Source organism: Crotalus tigris, unplaced genomic scaffold (genome assembly GCF_016545835.1).
Source record: "Crotalus tigris isolate CLP2741 ecotype Arizona unplaced genomic scaffold, ASM1654583v1 scf7180000024472.5447098, whole genome shotgun sequence".
NCBI classification, from domain to species: domain Eukaryota; kingdom Metazoa; phylum Chordata; class Lepidosauria; order Squamata; family Viperidae; genus Crotalus; species Crotalus tigris.
This window is the reverse complement of record NW_024100643.1, coordinates 1,934,240-1,955,591: the sequence shown is the minus strand read 5'-3', so window position 1 is coordinate 1,955,591 and position 21,352 is coordinate 1,934,240. Positions and strand designations below refer to the sequence as shown.

The 21,352-nt window shown below is 37.4% G+C and overlaps 1 long non-coding RNA gene across 1 annotated transcript in view; it reads left to right on the top strand.

The window, feature by feature from the left end:
- Positions 1 to 112: 112 nt before the first annotated feature.
- LOC120303509 overlaps positions 113 to 21,352 on the top strand; it is a 59,521-nt gene continuing 38,281 nt past the window's right edge. Inside the window, exon 1 of the long non-coding RNA XR_005555484.1 lies at positions 113 to 396. This is a non-coding gene — a long non-coding RNA (uncharacterized LOC120303509). The remainder of the gene's footprint in view (positions 397 to 21,352) is intronic.

Sequence of the window (21,352 nt, the reverse complement as noted above, 5' to 3'; positions counted from 1 at the left end):
AAACAGAGTTTAATAAAAAGGGGTGGGATTTTTTCGCAGAGAAGTTTCATTGGCCAAGCAGAAAATAATTACCCGAGAAGCCAATAGCAAACACGCACACTCATATACGCCATGGTGAAGGGGGGAGGGGGATTTGTTATTGCTGGTGTTTGGATTTAGATTAGAGCTGTCCCACCTGTGCTGCAAATTCCGGAAGTCCGCTGGGAGGCAGCCACGGGCCAGACTTTCCTCTTTTTGTTGTCTTCGTTCTCCATGTTATGCAGCCCGGATAGGGTAGCCCTAGTTCTACAATGCGGGGTGAGAACCAACATCTGCTCTGTTTGGGGAATCTCTTCTTAGATGGCGTGGTGTGGTCAGAAAGCGTAGCGGTTAGAGCGCGCCTAAGATCCTTGCAAGGTAACGAGACTGGAACTCAGCGTGCAAGCTTTTAACGTGTGAAACCGACAAGTTGCCTAGTTTGCCCGTGGAACCTTGCCTTTTTTTTTTTCTTAACAAGGCAAAGCATATTATTTGACAAACATGCAAAATGTAGAACTAATTGGCAGTGATGACTTTGTTTAATTTGGAAATAGCCATTGGGAGCACCGTTTAATAAACACTAAGCTTTTGCCACTGTTTCCAATCAGTAAAGGTTATATGACATTTCAACAGGTTGTCATAAGCATAATGACTATAACAGGGAAGTAGAAAATCCCTGTTATTTATATTCCATATCTGCAACCTGCTCCCTTAATGGCAATGAATAGTTTACAAAATGTATTAAGGTACCTTTTAAAAATAATTCATATTAAAACAAAACATAACCTTACAGCTAAGACAGTAAGCATTGCAAAAACTGAAGAAATACATTTTGAGGCCCAAATTTAAGGTTATGCCTTGCCTCAGTTCCATAGGAAATTTATTCCATAAAATGAATCCCAAAATCAAGAAAGCTACATTGGATGCCAACAGTTTAAGTCATGAGCCTCATTAAAAATGCTTCATTGATGAGATAAGATGTAAAGACTATACACAAACAGGTCTTCTCATAAGTATACATGTGTAAGACTTTAAGCATCACAGTTTAAGCATCACTGTGACTATGTAGAAAAACTCTGGAAGAGAATTTTTCAAAATGGGGTAGAGACCTCAGGGAGGTATCAATCACCATTGGCCCATATTGCCACGTTCTGAGATGGCTCCAATTTCTGGATTTTCTTCAAGGACCATCCTACAAAACCTATATTGGTCTAATACATTTACTTTTATCCTCCATGTAAGAATGCATTTGTTTTATTGACCAATAATGATTAAAAGAACCTACTTGCCATTGACGTCAATTATATCATATTACATAAATTGGCTAGCAGAAAATGGTTCCATCCCTGCAGTTTTCTTGGCAAGGTTTTTCAGAAGTGATTGGTCATTGTCTCTTTTCTAGAGCTGAAAGTGACTGGTCCAAGATCACCCAGCTGGCTTTGTGTTGGAGACAGAACTAGAACTCACAGCCTTCCAATTTCTAGCCTGATGCCTTAACCAAGTGCAGATTCATAAAAAGAAGCTACAATTGGAAAAGCAAGGGAATTGAATTTATTGCTCTGAATTAGTATCTATGTCACAGATTACATTTGTTAGTTCTTTTGTTAATTACAAGCAGCATGGATTTAAATATGTTTAAATTCATCAACTTCAAACAATTTAATGCACTTTTCTTTACCTCCTAATGGTTGAACAATGTTCATAATATTTCTGCGACCACAATCCACATTATACTTACAAATTTTGGAAGTAGAATATTCAAATCAATCAATTACTTCAATCATAATGGGATTTGAAGTCCAACACATTTGGAAGGAATCAGAAGAGGAAAGCTGTTTTCAACAGCCAAATTAATTCAGGAGACAAGCTGCTGTGTTACATTATTCCCTTGCAGCCCACCTTAAAAATCAGAATATTACAAGAAGGCATTCCCCAATGCAGAGGTCATTAAAACGAATAGAGTTACAGGTTTCTTTTCCATAGTTCTCATTCATTTAAAAAGGTTGTGTATAGGATAACTTTTGGAAATTCCCTGGCCTTTGTTTTGGGTTGTTCTTTTTAAATGAAACTAGAGAAGAGCAACTAAGATGATCAGGGTCCTGGAGACTAAAATATACGAAGAACGGCTACGGGACTTGGGTTTGGCTAGTCTAAAGAAAAGAAGAAACAGGGGAGACATGATAGCAGTGTTCCAGTATCTGAGGGGCTACTACAAGGCAGAGGGGGCCAGGTTGTTCACCAAAGCACCAGATAGAAGGACAAGAAACAATGGTTGGAAATTAATCAAAGAGAAAAGCAACCTGGAACTAAGGAGAAACTTCCTGACAGTGAGGACAATCAACCAGTGGAACAGCTTGCCTCCAGAAATTGTAGGCACTCCATCACTGGAGATTTTAAAGAAGAGACTAGACATTCACTTGCCTGAGATGGTATAGGTTCTCCTGCTTGAGCAGAGGGCTGGTCTAAAAGACCTCCAAGGTCCCTTCCTATTCTGTTCTAAATACCTTTATTTCAAAAGTCCCATATAATTATTTTTAACTTAGAGTATTTACATTTAGATACTGATATTTTGAGCAAAAAATGTATGAGATTGAAGTTCTCACATGTACTAATTTATAGAAGTTACGGGAGCTCATTAGAAAACTTTCCTGAGTACAAATTGTTTTTAGAGTGATCTAGATCAGTGGTTCTTAACCTGGGCGATATTGCCCCCCAGGGGGCGATTTCATTTTTCAGGGGGGTGATGGAACAAAAAGGGGCGATGTGGGGGCGAAGGAACGAAAAGGGGACGATATGGGGGTGATGGAACGAGAAGTTTGGGGGACACTTTTGAGACTTTTTCATACAGTGAATCGCTGTATATCTGTCATACAAAAACATCAGATCGCTTGCTGTTAGTGGATTGAATTGTTTTCAAATGTTCCTCCAGCTAGCTTCAGTACAGAATGCCGTACATATGTGAATACGCATCGCTTATTTTCATGCGCGTTGCGCAGCAGCCTCTACCCATACAGTGGCGCGCCATTGGCCAGAATGGGCAGTGATGGAGGGGGGAGCGCTTCTTTCGAAATATCGCATGCTGAGTGGCTGTCCCCTGTGACGTCAGCTGTAATGTTGACATCACAGTTTGAGTTTTCAGCTTTGTTTTCGAATTTTTGTTGTGCTCTATAAAACATTTTGTGTGTCTTTTTGTATTGTACTTTTTTAGCGTGCACTCCAGTTTGATATTGTATTTTCTTTGTGTCTTTTTAATCCTTTTTATAGTGTGCGTGACAATATATACTTTCCTCAAATCTTAATTTAGTTTCAGAGTTTTCGTCTTGAAATTCTTAGTTCTTGCATTGCGGTTTGTTCTTATGCCCTTTTTATATTTCTTTTTGTGTCTTAAATTTCACTTGTAATTCAGTTATTAAATGTTACTGTTTTTCTTTTCGGGCATTTCACTTTCTTGCAATTGAATTTTGTTTTCAGTGGTCATTACATTTAAGTGTCTTGAATAAATAAGATAATAATGAAATACATGTATCACAAAGTTTGGGAATAAAGTGCCGGGTGGCACCAAAATTTTTCACAGTTGAGATATGAGAAAAAGACTGGAAATAAACTATTTGCATCAATATGTCCTGATGACAATTTTAAAGAAAACAAAGTATTTGCATAAATTGAAGAATTATTTCCTATGTTGTGATTGAGAAGTTATGTTGGGGGAGGGGGGCGATGACAACTTCCTCATTGGCTCAAGGGGGCTATTCGTTCAAAAAGGTTAAGTAAGAATCACTGATCTAGATTGACATTCCTATCTATTCCATGTAACAAATGTTTTATAACTCTAGGGGGCGCCAAATACTAGAAGAATAAGCAAATAGTCTCAAAGATTCTCTTTGACATTTACTAATGGTATATTATTTAAATTACTGTTGGTGGATTGAGACCATGAAATTGAGCTTAGTTAGCATTTGACTATCAAAGCTAGACCTAGGGTTTGGAGTGCAACCTGTAGAATGAAAGCTACAGAATGAAAGCTGACTTGGAAAGCCTTCCATAAAGAGGGGACAATGTTTCTTAGCTATAGCAAAGTTAATCCTATTTGGAGGCTGCATTTTTGCGTGTTCTATGATTCAGCCAACTGTAAGTTAAGGATGGAGATCTTGTGACTTTGAAAATATTACTGAACTGTAATTCCTACTGTGACAGGATCATCTTGGTGAGGAAAATATCTGGATAACAACAGTTATCTATGTGTATGTCCACGTGTATGCATGTGTATGTGGAACAAACAGAAAACAAAGATAATTGTGTGTGTCCCTTCAGGATACATAGTCACTCTTCTGAAACTGAAGTCCATTTGGAAAATATGTATTCAGGCTGGGTAGGGCATGGATTCAAAGGCAAAAATTCAGAATGTGCAAAGGCATAATGTAGCAACTACTTATAATTCATTAAACCAACTCATATAGCTGCAGTAGGCAGCTGTACACTTTCTAAAAAATATTCAACTGCTTTAAGAAGTTACTGACATTGCAGAACATATTACAACATATGCCAAAGTATAGAAGAGCAGGTAAACCTGGGGGGCAGAGTTAAGCGTGTCAGCAGCTAAGCATTGTTATATTGCTACAAATGGTCCAAATCCAACCCTTTTGAATTCTGTTGATCCTTAATCTGGCACCAGTTTAGTACTGAATGTTAATTGACTAGATTCTTATGTGTCATTCATCATCATCATCATCATCATCATCATCATCATCATCATTTTAGCCATTGTCTATCCACTGCAGGAGGAAAGCCTGTTCCACAATCAATATGGTCCTGAGCTTTCTTTTGTCAATTGGGCCCGCAATACTTGCTGATGTTGTCGATCCATCTTGTTTTAGTTCTCTTTTGTGGATGCTTTTTATCAAGTGGGATCCGTTCTATGACTGCCATGACTGCCTTAGTCCACCTGCCATCAGTTCTTCTTGGTATGTGACCAGCCCATTTCCTTTATCATTCTGTTACTCTTTTGATGATATTGTATACTTTAGTTTGTTCTCTAATCCATGTACAAGTCTTTCTATCTTATCTTGTAATACCAAGCATGTATCTTTCTATGGCTTTTTGCCCCAATTGTGTCACTCTTCACTTTTGTATCGATTATGAGGTTAGTGTCCATGTTTCACCGGCATATGTTAGAGTAGGTAGCACACACTGGCTGAAAACCTTTCTCTTCAGGGAGAGGTTGTTCTTGAAAATTATGCTTAGCTTGCCAAATGCCTACCAGCCACATTTAACACCCTGTTCAATTTCCTTTACTGTATCACTGATCCATTGGCCAAGGTATATGTAGTGGTCTACAATGTCTAATTTTTTCTCCATATATATATATATATTCTTTCTTTGGTGAATTTATTAAATATAACCTGACTCTTTTTCAGGTTTATTTTTAAGCCAAATGGTTCTCCTGCTTTGTGCAATTATTTGTAGCTCTTCTGGGTCTTGTGAGAAGTGAACAAACATCATCTGCAAATCTTAAGTGATTTAAATAGGCACCATTGATTTTTATTCCATCTTTGGCCCTGTATAGTTTGTGAAATTTCAAGGCAGGCTGAGAAAAGGATGGATGATATTGTATCGCCTTGTCAAACACCTCATTCTATGTTGATTTCCACTTTAAGATTATTAAATCAAATCGTTGCAATTGTTTTTTCATATACTGATTTGTAATAAGTTTATGTAAGCAGTGTTTATGCCTTGATTGAGCAATACCTTAATTATTGCTTGCTGAAATATTGAGTCAAATACCTTTTTGTAGTTAATGAAAGCCATGCACAGAGGCATGGTGTACTTGTTGTGCCTTTCAGTGAATTGCTGAACAACCTGGAGTGATCCACTGTGCTGTAGCCACTTCTGAATCCTGCCTGCTTCTTTGGCTGTGTGTCATTTAATGTTCTCAGTATTCTTTTTGCTATTATCTTGGTGAAAACCTTGTAGATGACTGAAAGAAGGATTATTGGGGAATAGTCTTTAAATCATCTTCGGCCCTTTTCTTGTATATAAGAATCACTTCAGCATTTTTCCATGCATCGGGTATTTTTTCTTTTCTGGGGCATCTCAAGTATAATTTTGCTAGTATCTTTTTTTTGTAAAGTTTTTATTGATTTTCTAATATTACATTTAAATTTGAATGTTGAATGTTGACCATTCCTATGTGCAAAGTCCAAAGTAGCTTGATTTAACCTGGTGATTCTTAGTACCCTTTGCCTTCAGGCAGATCTTCCCACTGCCGTGGGTAGTAATCCTAGGGCAGTGATGGTGAACCTTTTAGAGACCGAGTGCCCAAACCGCACCCCAGACTCATTTATTTATCGCAAAGTGCCAGGGGTGCATCAGCATTGTTGTGCCCTCGGAGGGGGACAGGTAGCCACCCCTGAGTGCCACCTCTGGCACGCAAAAATTAGGCATGCAAAAATGGGCCACTGTGCTGCAAGGCGCAAAAATGGCCGCCACTGCACCACGGGGTGCAGATACAAGGCACTGCACCATGCAAGAACTGGGCAGAGCTAGTGAGTATCACGCAGGCACTAGCCCCGCCTATTTGCAGCGTGTGCATGCTCACAGCCCCGTGCACGCACGCACACATGTAAAATGCTTCCCCCTCCCTTTTCTTCCAGTCCACCAATCGACAATGGTTGGTGACCTCTACTCTACCACCTCTACTCGAGCTTGCTAGTTGGCCGCTTCGCCTCCTTTGTCCTGGGTGGGCCTCCTGCTCCAAGCAGTAGTGGCGGCCTGATGGACCTGCTGTTGGCAACGGTGGCATGCGTGCCACATAGGTTCGCCACCACTGCCCTAGGGCCTCTGGGGAATGAGACTGGTTTTGAAGTTATATTGGCATGTGGAACGAATCAACTATAATCTGCCACCCTGGTCCACTGCGGGTTGGCAGATGTGATCGGTGTTAGTCTGGGGTATCTATCATGACCTGCTCACCTTGGGAGAGCCTTCTGGACACACACACACACATGTATATGTCTGACAACATAGCCCACAATTTCAGTTACCCACACAAACACTTTCACCTCATCAAGGCCCCAATATAGACAGAGTCTTATGTATAGACTTGAGCAATAAATCTTTTGAACTGCAACTAAATGAATGTCTTCATATCCAAAGTATTATGCAACTCTACTGGCAGCACTACTGACAACAGGTCTTGTGTGCTGTTCCTGTATTACTCAGATCTAAGAGGTACATAATCTCTGTAAATGGTAGCTACATATCAGCGGTTGTATTCCCATATTATGCTAAATCCTGGTATACTTAATTTATTGAATCAGTTATAAATAGTTAGGGTGGCATGAAGTGGATCAAAGTCATAATAATCCCCAGATCTCATTTAAAAAGAGTATCATCTCTAGCCTTCTAGAATGGAGTTAAGTATAAATGGAATAGTCATTCTTCTACTCAATCTGTAAGAAAAGCCACTTTGAACCATTATTTAACCAATGAGTTTCAAAGTATCATTAAATGCACATTATTAGAAGTTGAGATTACATCAATAGTCTATCCAAAGCAAAAAGCAGGAACAAAAACAAGATTATATTATATTCTAAGTTTAAAAACTGGGTTATTTTTCTTCTTTTTAAAAATAAAAACATTTCTGCTCAAAACTTTAAAGAACTCACAAAGATATCCAGCTCTCTTGTGTATTAATTGGAGAGCAGAGAATTGTCCACAAAGGAGATCAATTGACATAAAATAGGAGAAGAAAACCAAGGGAAATACTTATTTTAAATTTATAATCTGCCTTTCCCTCCAAAATGATATTGATCTGCCTTTGACTGACAAGGCACCCTATGTGAATAAGATGAAATGGATATAACTAATCATGGTGAAGAATTCAATTTCCTTTCACATTGTAGATGTATAAGTTTTTTTCAATTAACAACATACCATTTTTATATTACTTTCATTTTGTACTATACAAATGCTTTTGGAACCGCATGCCTACCCATAGAAATGCAAGTATCTGGTTGCATTTAATGTTGTATTGCATTATAGATTTTTTGCTACCTTTTTTCTTTCACATGGTGTAGTTTTTATTGTTTTTATTGCTCAGACTCCTTTCCTCATCTGCAGGCCATTTCCAAGCACTGCCAGCCACTGCCACTCATGGTCAGCATTGTCTCCTGTCATTACCAATATAGCTGGCAAACCCAAAGAAATGAGAACTAAACGGATATCAGAAAAGTATCATTAATAGTCAGAGGTCAAACCATAATCTTGTAAATTATGCAAGTAAATTCCCAGGCAGATCCAGAGCAAGCCAATTAAGGACGAATCTTTTAACAATGCTTCCTCCCATGGATTCCACATCTGGGCTTCGCTGCCTTTTCTAACACCGACTGAACTCCTTACATTGCCTGCTTCCAGCTGTCTCTCTCACACTGCTGTTGCCTTGTATGCTTCTTGGAGACTCAACATCCCATGCCCATTCTCTTATGTCCAAAAACTTAATGGATGGGTCATAGACATGGAAAGGAGCAGGGCTTGAAGCAGAAGGGAGTGCCACGATGCTTCTTGCAACTCCTCTTTCCAGTGATCTCCAGAAGGGGACAAGGAAAATTTGATTGTTAGAAGCAATTATGACATAAGCCCCACCCCTTTTCTATGCATGTTGCAATGTTGTCTTCATGCCCGAAAGAGACCACTGCCTCCTGGGAAACATAAAAGGTATATGAATTCTTCACCTCATGCTCTCGCTGTCTTCCACCTCACGTTACCTTAAGAATAATTGGTGATTTATTTATTTATTTTGTTATAAGCTGGTAGTATCCAACAATCGTTTTCCTTGTCTCACATTAATTCAGGAAAATACTACTCACTGCCTCGTGGTTGCATAACAATAGGCCTCAGCAGTTCGGACTGTGCAATTTATTCTAGCATAACTTTATTCTATCTATATATAAGGACTGGATGATAGCATGTCAATGCAGTCCTCTGCTGTACTATACTCTGTAAATACTGAGAAAATGTTTCAGCCAAGGTAGCTAATTTCATCTATACATTTCTCAAAGGAAATGTTTCCAAATCACCTACCTGCCCTTGGCCAGTTACCCTTGAGGTGGCTGGAAGCTATGATTACTGTAGTAATTTCCTATCCCAGGAGGTGGCAATAACTGCTAGCTTTGAAAGACTCACCTTTCTGCGTAGAGAGGATATAGACAGACTGAGATGATCCTAGGAATCCTATCATTTCAGGTTTATTCTATTTATTTATTTATTCATTCATTCAGTTGATACAGCTATCCCTCTCACATTTGTGACTGGGCAGCTCACAACAATTAAAACAATCGCAAAACAAAAATCCAAACAATATACAAATAAGACAACAAAAACATAAAACCATATTGCAATCATAATTAGTGGCAGAGCTACAGTACATTTGAACTGTCAATACAACTATTGAACAGACTCCATATCACAGCTGGATAGCCAAGCGTGATGGCAAAACTACATCTTCAAAGCCTTCCAAAAGGCCATTAAGGTCAAGGTCAACCTAATCTTCAAGTGGATCAAGTTTCAAAGAAAGGACACTGTTTTGGGGGCCCATCAGATGATATGCCCAGACCTATAATATGCTGCTTCTTCTGGATCTAGTGGGCAGGTAAATGTAATTGGTTCTTCAAATAACCTGGTCCTGTGTCATGAAGAGTTTTTTGGGTCATCATCAACACTTTGAATTGAATTTGAAAGCAGATTGATGAGTGCAACTAATGGAGGACAGGTGTATTGTGTGCTGATTGAGAAGTTTACAGTAGGATGGAAGGCATGATGCAACTTAGAAAATTGTACTTGGCTGAAATACTCTATAGGGGTTTTGGGTTTTTGTAGGGAAATTCTTTTCTAAAATAAATAAGAAAGGTGCAACCCATCACTGGAAGCTTAAAATTATATTTTTTTATCCTTCCAAGATTCCTCCATTGTTCATTCATATGTCTATATAAATACTTAAATTGATTTTTTTAAAAAAACATTTAGAAAACTTTAGAAAATTGATTAGTTATGAAGTTTACAGCTCAAAGTTTGAATTTTTTAGAAAGAAAACTTTCTACTTTTGGGTTTTTAACCAAGTACTCTATAAGTAGAGAAAAATTCTTTGTATTATTTTTGTATTTATATTCTTAATTCTAATACCATAGGTATACATGGGGGTTTCCTTCATTTTATTCTTACAGCAACAATCCTGTAAGGCAGGTTTGGCTAGTTATTCTTTCTCAACTCAAATCACTCTATGTTGGTTCAGTGGTCACATGTAGTTATCAACTTGCCCTTTCTTTATATATTTCTTAGGTTAAGTTCAACTCTTTAACCCCACATAGCATAGATCAGGGATAGGTAACCTCGGCTCTTTTATGACTCGTGGACTTCAACTCCCAGAATTCCTGAGCCAGCCGAGGTTGCCTACCCCTGGCATAGATAAATTCTGAAAGTCATAGCAAAACTATGTGCCCCCAACTTTCTTTCCAGAAGAGAGATGTATTTCTAGCCAGTGATAAAGAAACTGATGAAAACAGCAGGCCAGCAAGAGTGCAGTGGTGTTACATCTGGCCCGAGATGAGAGAGCAATGGACTGAAGGTGAAAAGAAGCAGAGAAGTGGGAGAAAAAGTGCTAGAATATCATTCAAACAGAGATAGAGAGTTTGGTAATGGAGGAAGGGGCAAGACCCTTAAGAAACTTTTTAGAAGTACTCTAAAGAAGCAATCCTAGACATTTTAGATCTTTGGGAATTTCCAATTTAAAAAACAGTAGGTGTTTGAATTGAATATTAAAAGAGAATCTAATAGTTAAATAGTAGCAAGTCTCATTCAAACAGAAAATGCTTGCTATTTATTTATTTAAGTATTTGCCTTTTATCCTACCATTATTTTCAGTCTAATCAAAGTAGTATATATAGCTAATGCTCCTGTGTCCTGTTGCCACACAACATCTCTGTGGGATGGGTTGAGTTGAGAGACATTAACATATCCCAGCTGGCTTCCAGTGCCTAAGGAAACAATATAGTTTTCTTGAAGCTGAGCATGGTTTTTGGCCAACTGTCAATGAATTTGAAACAAAAGATTTATTAAGAAATGCATAGGGTAGGAGAACCTTGCTTCTATCTAAGCTGCATTTTATTGAGAAAGACAAGGGAGGTGAGAATTTCCCTGTCGTCTCTTGAACTAAAATGGGACACATGAAAGACAGACACAGAGATAGCATAAATACTTTTTTTTGCTTATTTATCACAAGTGCAATTTATGATACTATAAAAGGGTACCCCAAACAAAACCCTGGAGTTACCTCAAAAATATATCAAAATTGTCTGTAGGCCATTTCTGTAGAAGCTTCACCTTGAGATCTCCCTCAAGGAAGCCAGAGGAAGCCAAGGTAGCCAGTTTGGTTGCTGAGTGCCTTTGTTCCCACCTAGAAGCAAAAGGATGATTGTAACTTGCTTAATGAAGATCAAATTTTGCCAAAACACTCCAAATCTTTTTAAAAGGAAATCTCAGTAGAGAAAAAACAACAACAGCAAAGTGAAGACAGAGCATGTTCAGCAAACATAAGTTGAGCTGGAAAAGGAATTTGATCAGAAGAAAAAATAGAATGGAGAAGGGAATGAGAAAGTGGTTGATTGGACTACAAAAGAGGTGGGATTGCATTGCAGTATTTTTGTGCCCTAAGTATTTAAGATGTTATATTTTCTCTGTCAATTTGTATAGATGTGTTCTTATTAAATATTTTATATCTTAAATCAAATAAACCCATTTGATCAGAGAAGCCCCTATGAGCATATTTGTGTCCATGCCTTTGGTGTCTGCCAGTCTCCCTATTCACTCTGATTTTATTTTTAGAAATAAGAAGCTACATGTTGTTAAGCAATGCACTAATCTCTGAGGTCTATGTTTATTTACAAAAATGCCTCTGGATCTTATATAGGTCTCATATTATTTTAGGAAATAATAGGGTTACTGCAGCTCAATGCTTTAAGTCATCTCATCTGCCTAAAAAAAAGAACAAAGATAAGCTAGGATGGCAGGGAGCATTTTGAGAAGGTAGGGGTTAATGGTTGGCTACTCCAGTATTTAACCATCAAAAGTTGATTCAGGAGATTATATAGAAATAAATCTCGTGAGTAGGATATGTTTTTCTCCTTTCACTTCTGGTATGGAATGAGTTGCGTTGGGGTGAAAAGTCGAGATCTTAACACTCAGGGCAGTAGCAAGAATGGTTTTATTGATAACCCTGCCTTCTCATAATGCCTCAGTTGCAGTGCTACTAAAAATCTTTGATCTTCCTTCAAATAAAAGGGAAGGTAGAATGTCTTCCCTTTTTATAGACTTCCCCTCCCCCATCCTCCTCACAGGTTCCAACTTGCCCCAAAGCCATAGGGCTGGTATGTACATGGGTAGCAATGGAAAGATGACAAACACCTAATTTCACTAAGGCGGTGAGACCAGCCAGGTACAAGTGTTTCACTGTTTGCATGCATGACATTTTGTAGAATTGTCAAAGAAAATACACAATGTTGTGATGACAGGAAGTCTTACACCTTTCTCTTATGTTGCCGAACTGCAAATGCAAACCTTGCTTGCTGAAAGGTGTGGTTTAGCAACATTTAGACAGCAACAGATTCTTTTTCTTTGCTCTGTATATACACAGATGTTATATTTGGGTGATGTATTTGTCAAAGGTTAAATAATTGTTTATTGAATTAATCCAATTACTTGTTTCAGACAATACAATGAAACATAAACCACACCACTGAGACTAAATTGTGGTTGCTAGTTTATTAATCAACAGGTCATTAAAACAGCCAAAAAAAATCACAAACTTTACATTTATGATGTTTATCTGGGACCACAGCAGAGTTATATCACACTAAATAATGCTTTGTTTAATTGGAGTTTATTGAATAAGCTATAACTTACCATGTTTGATTTATAAAACAGCTTCCAAGGATGATAAGGCTACATCAAATGCTTTAAAGATTCAGTTATGTCACTAATCAGAAAGTTGGTATTTCCAAAGTATTTCATATTCAAATAAAAATACCCATCACCATCTAGTTTTCATTAATAATTTTACTGAGACCCCACAAAATGGCATTGCCTACCTACACTTTGTAATATGAACAGCTGCGGACTGAAGGCTGTGAAGTCTCCACTGAATTAAGTGAAACATGAATTTGCTCACTTTCCCACATTAGGAGCTTTTCTGTGCAGGTCCAAGAGAAATGGAAACTATGCATGACATATCACAAATGCCTTTTTCCCACTAAAAAAAAGGATATTCATATCTAATATATCATCTAAACCAGTTTTTCTTTTCAAATTTGGAAACTTTAAGGTTTGTGAACTTTGAATTCTCAGAATTCTCCAGGCGGCATGCTTGGATTTTTGTTTTGCATGTTAACTAGGAAATTCTGGGAGTTGAAGTCCGTCCATTTTAAAAATGCCAAGTATGGGAAGAAAACCTGATCTAAAGATTAATTTTGCATTTTAATAGAGTGGTAAAGAAAAAGTTGTAAATTTCAGTTTGCTTGTTTGGAAATAAATCACTACTTGGCAGCATGAGTGACCATCTGCCATTTTTCCCAAGCAAAGTTAGTTACCTTGGAGGGAGTGAGGAGAGGCAAAACAGCACTCTACCAAGGAAAAAGTAATGAAACTGAAGCAAGTGAGCAGACAGATTTTCCCAGCTGGAAAAATACCAGCACTATTCAAAAACTCCAGAGAAAAGCACTTAGAAAAGAAAAAGGGCCTTTAAAGTGGTTATGCCTCCCAGCTCTTCTGAAAAATAGGGGAGGGGGTTCTTTATCTGACAGTTAATATTTGTGAAAAAGAAAGATGCCAGAGCTGAAACTCCCTTGAAAAAAAAACCTTCCCCCCTTCCCCTCCCACACCTGTCCCTAAAGGCCAGAACAGGCAAATTCCTCAATATATGCTTGTTACTATAAATTTGACCACACCTATAGGGCTGCCAGGCTTTGACCTCTCCCTTTCCAGAGGGTAGGACACTGCATCAATAGTAAATCTTTTTAACTTCCTTGGGGCTATTCTGCAAAGCAGAGTTTTAAGAGCAGGTCACCCACAATGATTATGTCAGCAAAGGCTAGTGTTGGATTGAACATTCTGCCCCTCTTGATGGGGAATTCTGGAACTGTAATGTGTGAAAGTATATGGGTAATTACAACATAGGACTTTCCAAAAAATACTGTTCCACTTTAACATGTAGCACGGAAATGAAATGGGCCTAGAAAGCTAAGGTCATCTGATTTAAGTTGAACAGATACTTTTTTTGTATACATATGAACTAGGGTCCTTCTAATAAACGTCCTTCAGTGTTCTGAATTTTAATTGTTATTTTTATGAGACTTCCAATCAGAAATACTTTTCCAGCTATCCACAGGTTGTCAGAAACTGGGAAATATGCCTAAAATTGTGTCAAGTCATGATGAACAGGAAAGTTTCTACTCTTAAATAATTGTGGAATGATTTGCCACAGATTAAGCACTTGGCATGGATTATACCAAGCAGAAGTTGAAAAATGGCATTTAGAAGTAGGGCAAGAAAAAAAATAATGGAGGCTGGTATGGTTTGAGGATGCCATTGTGCATTCATGTCCTCAATAAACAGAAGGACATCTTCATGTTAAGCAAGTTGCACATGTGAATAAGCATGTTAAGCAAGCAGAACATGTGAATGAGCCCAAAGAGACTTGATTTCATTTCTGGGCTAATGTTTCATCTCTCTCTGATTTAATGCCATCAACAATACTGGGCAACTGAGCAAATTTATTTCTAGCTTAACTGCAGATCAAATGGCAAAGATTCAGCTTTTCAGGACTGGAGTTCTATAGAGTACAATGGAGAGGTCATCTCTGCACAGATGGGAATGATGCTTCCTATCTTTTTAGCTTCCCTTCTATCCTGCAGTTGTAAAACCATAATGTTTATTATAACATTATGGTGTTTTCATCTCAGTAGAAGATAAGGGCATATGACTTTTGTTTGTTTCCTTTTTCTCTCCAAAATACAGCATAGGAAGGATAGGGAGAGAATTTATTTATTAAATCAATTCAATATAATAATAGTAGTAGTAGTAGTAGTAGTAGTAGTAGTAGTAGTAGTAGTAAAGTTGGAAGGGACCTTGAAGGTCATCTAGTCCAACTTCCTGCTCAGGCAGGAAACCCTATACCATTTCGGACAAATGGCTGTCCAGTCTCTTCTTAAAAACTTCCAGTGTTGGAGCATTCACCGTTTCTGGAGGCAGGTTGTTTCACTGGTTAATTGTTCTCACTGTCAGGAAGTTTCTCCTTAGTTCTAGGTTGCTTCTCTCCTTGCTTAGTTTCCACCCGTTGCTTCTTGTCCTCCATCTGTTCAAGAAACTCTGGGAAGTGAACATAACAAAGAATTTAACTAAAAAACCCAACCATAATTGTATTGTGTCTTCATAACAACACAAAACATACATATATATCCCTGCTGGAGCTCCCATGCTAATATTCTAATTTCATATAGAACAGGCATGTCAAACTGCCAGCCCGCAAGCCGGATGTATCATACTGAAACCGCGCCCATCCCATTGCCGGCAGTGGGAAAAAAATCGCGATATGTCGTGCAACATCACGTGGAGTCATGAGTTTGACATACCTGATATAGAATATCACTTGGATATTGATTTTGTTCTCTCTCATTGCTTACTAGAGAGAGAATTAGTTGGCTAGTCTAGAGCACTTGGAAAGTGCAAGTAGGACAATTGTTAAGTTGTTACACGAATGTTTCAGATGATTGTGGAACTGATAATAATGAGTACATGGAAATAGTCCTAGTCTAAAACTTGTGAGGAATTGCATGTTGCCTTATCCCTTATCTCTTCAGGACTCAACCATATAACAGTGGTAGCATGCTTTCCTTACATTCTTATAATGCAGAGTCTGGAAAAAAGAATGTTGATTTGCAAAATACTAGTAGATCAGAATATCTCATAGTTAGCAAAAGGATTACAAATCTATTTCTAATAACAGTCAACCTCCAGCTGAAAAGTCCAACCAAAGCAAAACACCAGAGCCATTGTGTTCTCTAATGTATACTTTATTGAACAGATACAAACCAGCAGGGATAAAGGAAAGCTAGTTCTGAGAAAATACGGGAAGCAGTTGATTAAAAGAATGGAACTTTGCCTCCCCTCTCTGACAGGTTCAGGTCACATTGTCCAATACATAATTCAGTAATTATTATGAGAAGAAAATTTAATTTGCCAAAACAACTCTTCAACAGCTCTGGCTCTCACTCTGATAAGGACACCTGTGGATTCAAAATCCTCCCCTCTCCCTTCTGTACTGTTGACAAGTTAGAAACATGTAGCGGTCCTAAAGACCATAGGGTTCGTAGCTTGACAATAATATTATGAAAAAATACATGTTAAAGTATACATTCATTTCCCAAGATTCTGTAATCTAAACCCTCTTTTCCTTTCCACATATTTGGCTCAGTGAGAATCTAGCCTTTCTGAGCATAAGAAACTATTAGAGAGTTTAAAATAGTACTTTTAAGTCAGCAATTGGTAGATTCTCAGTCATCCTTTTTTTTTTTTTACTAACTGCTACTTACTTGTCCTTTGTCCTGAATTTGAAACAGTTTGAGAGCCATCATAGATCAATCCTGCTAGTGTCCCTGTGAATGATTCTCATAGCACTCTATTAAATAAAAATTGCTTGTTTCCCTTCCTTTTTTTCTGCTTCCTGCAGTTTGTCCCTTAAAACCATTTCCTCTCAAGCTATTGTTTGTTTTGTAAGGAGAATCTCTTCAAATAAGGTCATACACCTGTTTATTCATCAGGGTCAGAGTAATCCAAGGTCTCTTTTATCTCATCTATTGTCTTCTGATTCAAGCCAGGTGTAATACTTTTCCTTCTGACAGCTTAGGATCTGTTCTACCACTACTCTGGCTAGTCTTGATACTCTGCCAGAGAGGTTTGCAGCAAACCTCACATTTTGTGCAGCTCTGGACATACCAAGCTTTAGCACCTTGATTCTGAGCCAGGGTTGAAAATCATTCACTTTTTTAAAGCACCACCATAGGAATATCAACTTCACATATTCCTAAGGGCAGAACTTGGGGAAAAAATTATTAAGGTGACCTATCCAGTCCCTTTGACAAACACTGGGAAAATGTGTTTGGAGGCAGAGAACCCAATGACTGGATGGGAGGGGAAAGGCCTGTAATTGGTCCACTGGAGTGAAGCAAATTTCTGGCCTCGAAAAGCTCCGAGAATCTCTGCACAGAAGCTTTCAACTGTTGCAACACAGAAAATGCTACTTTCATGCATGGTGGAACAACTTAGTCAGATTTCAACCTGCCTCAAGGGTAGAATAGAGATGAGATGAGAACTTTATCATGAGTACATGTCCTGGAACTTGGTCTTTGTATTACAAGCAGGAATTGTCAGTGAGCTCAATGACAGCCAATTCTTCAAAAAGGATTTAGGTGGGAATATCTTCTCTTTAATTCATCTTCCACAGGACGGTGGTTTTACCCTGCAAAGGCAACGAAAATAGCCAGTAGAAGATACTTTGTTTTCACGAAAGATCAATGGTTGTACATGTGATTGTTTGAAGAAATTCCACTAGCATATAATCAATCCCTTCTGCTAAATCATTTGGTGATTAAGCATAAATTAACTCACAAATCATCAGAGCTGAGATGTCAACTGTTTAGAACTGAAGCCAAGAATCGGTCTAGAAAATTTGAAAGTGGGCTGCTTTTTTAAAAAAATGATATATTTCTTATCTCTGTGAGAATATTTTCAGGCTATGTTCTGTGATCACAAAATCTGGAAGTTTATTTGCTTTATTAGAATGAAAATACAATATCATCATGTATAAAAAAGTGTGAATTCTATATTGTGCCTAATCCACTATTCTTGTAAAGCATTTTTGAAGCAAACTATGTCTGTTTTCCTCATCTAGAATCTTTCCTTGGCACACATTTTTGAAAGAAGCCCAGAGAATCCAGAATAATAAATCCACCCTTTTACTTTTTGTTGGCACATGGTATGTCTATCCTGGGCAATGCATGTACATTTGGTTCAAATGAGAAGGGCTTGTCCTGTGAATCTGAGGCTGACTATAAATATTTTCAGAGTCTTAATTGCAGTAAATCATCAGATTATAGGAGGATTCAGTTGGCTCTCAGACCAGACAAGAGTCACTGCATCACTGAAATAATTGACCTGGAGATTATTGTATTGCCGGATACGCACCTGAAATGGCACTCTTTGTTCAGTTACATTTGTTCCCATAGAACTAGAAATGTTGTGAGATGAGGAGGCATCATTCACTGGAGAGGTGAGAAAATAAATTTTAAGATTAGTATCATCTAGTAATGCCTTGTATGTTGCATGATATGCAAATATTTGAAATAAAAAATAAAATTGTTAACAGATTGAGCTCTTTTTTGTAGTAAATTGGCACAGGATTAAGTTCATATATGAAACCATTTTAATTAAATATATATTATTTTTTAAGAATACAAAGTGTTTATCAGCAATTCTTTTTGCCTCAAGTACCTATTGGTCAAAGTATGGGAAAGTAGCAGCAGACTAATTAATATGAAAAAAATCAGCTTGCAAAGTTTTTTTTTTTAATAAGGATTCTAACTGGAAATTTTGAGAACTGAAATCCAAACAACATATCTCATATGTTCCTCTTTCTCGTTCTCTAATAAACAGTACATAGACACACATATTTTGGAAGGACTAGATACTTACAGGATTTCAGCAAACTTCATTTCTTCTTATTAGTAAATAAAAATGACTAGTAAAAACTAAAATGTATATGGTAAATGCAAAGTTAGAAATAACTTTGGCACACCACCATTCTTCATCATCTAATGAGATAGATACAAAATATTTTTATCTTAAGATTAAATTAATTCAAGAGAAACATGATTTTTAAAATCAGGAGAATTTAACATAAAATCAGCAACACTGATGATGTTCCTAGTTTGGATAATGAAACAACCACAAGAAAACAACCAAGGACCCCACATAAAATCTTAGATTCGTATCTCACATAATCTTTATATAATTTTATATATGATTAAACCATAGTTTATAAGTTTTTACAATTGATTGCAAGGAAGTCTGGGATAGAGTGGTCATAATGGCAGCTACTACCATGCAGAGTTGCACCCTTTTTGAAATACATAATATTTTTGGATTACTTGGATTTTGTTCTGCATAAATACTCCTGGAACTGCATGGTTGCATATGAAAACAGAAGTCTCTGGTTTTACTTGTATCTTATGCAATATTCAGTTTTTCCACTAGTTCTCTGTTTTTCATGAGGTATCTACAGGAGTAGATCAAAAAAGTCAAGATGATGTCGCACATACAATGCATGTAAAAAAGGGACAAAGCATCAATTCCACAGTTACAATCACCATCTTAACTTTTTAATACCCAATGCTGGCTAATGTTAAAGTGAAGCAAATACATTATGGTTTAGTGACAAGTTCAAAATGAATATTTGATAATATGTTGATTAATTTGCTATATATTTAAAATTATGTTAAAAATATTCTTTCCCAGAGGATTTTTCCTATCATGGAAAAATACTATTAACCTATTTGATGTCATTCCATTATTTATTTTAAATAAATGCTTAATAGATTTAATATTAATGGAGCCAGTTTGTGAGTTGTTAAGGTACTGGCCTAGAAATCAGGAGACTGAATTCTAGTGCTGCTTTAGGCATGAAAGCTGGCTAGGTGACTTTGGGCCAGTCATTGTCTCTTATCCCAACTCAAGTCACAGGGTTGTTGTGGGGAAAATAGGAAGAGGAAGTATGTTTGCTGTCTTGAGTTATTTATAAAATCAATAAAGGCAAGATATAAATAAACACAAAATACATAAATAATACAATCTAGAAAACTTCCATTCTGAAGCTAACAAATGTCTTCATTGTTGAAAAAAGTTAAGTACCACCTTTGAATAAACTCTATAATATCATCCCCTTAAGAAGATGCAGTGGCAGCTTTCCAGGAAAAAATTATGGGTTGTATGAGCTGAAGCCAATAAGAGAAACAGAGGTCCTCTGCATTGATAAAACCATTATGTAAATACTCAAGTGACATATCTGAATTCAAGGTTGGGAAAAGAAAAGCTAAATTCCTGTTGACTTGAAAAGAGTTGAAAAGAAAAGACGTATATAGGAGCTCTGATTTCTGCATTATACAGTAAGCTGTTCTACTGCATGCACATGGTCTCCATCTTGTCTACAATACATAATTTATGTATGTTCTGTTTGTGAGCCTTTGGTATAAGTAGGTTCCTGGATATAGGATTATATATCTGGAGAGTTGGGCATGAAATCAGACATAGCTAATTTAAAGAAAGGAAAGATGTCATGAAGTAAGTGTGCTTTAAGGCTACAAGGGAAAAAAAGCAGAGTTTTGATGCAGAATATAACCTTTGGTAAATGGAGGTGGAGAAACAAAAATCTAGGGAATACACTTGTTGGAATTTAAGGATGAAAAATAAGGAAGAAAGAAAGCTGGGCTGGGAGAAAAAGTGTCTGGGCTGGCCCAAAGCCACCCTTCCATGCCTAAAGGAAGACTAGAGATCATTGTTCTCTTGGTTTGTGGCCCAGCACCTTAGCCACTGTGTCAAACTGGTCCTCTTTATGCCAGATGGCATCTAAAGCAACCCAAAAGCACATCAACATCAGCTCTAGTCTATTCCTTCTTTCCATTTGATAGCATTTTAAGGACCACCAGGAAAGAAAGAAAGAGATGAGATTTTTTTTAACAAAAATTCTTAATGAGGAAGATGCATTCCAGGGTTTTTAATTTTCTTACTTAAGTTCCAGGATATAAGTAGGCTTTGCAATTAACTCAACTTCTGAGAACACTCCCTGCATATAATAAGGAGTAGTACAGTAAAAGTAGCCTACTTTTTATTTCTTTGTGCATCTGTTGTTTTGATAAGCCTTTCTACAAGCTCTTAATAAATCACCATTGCTACAGAAATAGAAGGTAACGGCTTCATTTCTAGATAAACAACTTATAGCCAGTTGAGAAGTAGCAGTTTCTAGCCATACCCTCTCTTTTCATCCTCTAAGATGAGGACAAGAATATTATACGTTGGGAAACTGAGGCATAAAGCTCACCAAAGACAACTCTGTGGCTGCATATGAAAGAAATGAGGAACAAAATGAGAAATAGCACCTGGATCATCTTCCAAGGCCTAAAGCTAACGTCTTTCTAACCACAAAGGTAGGAATGGGGTAAAAAGCAATTTCAAAATAATT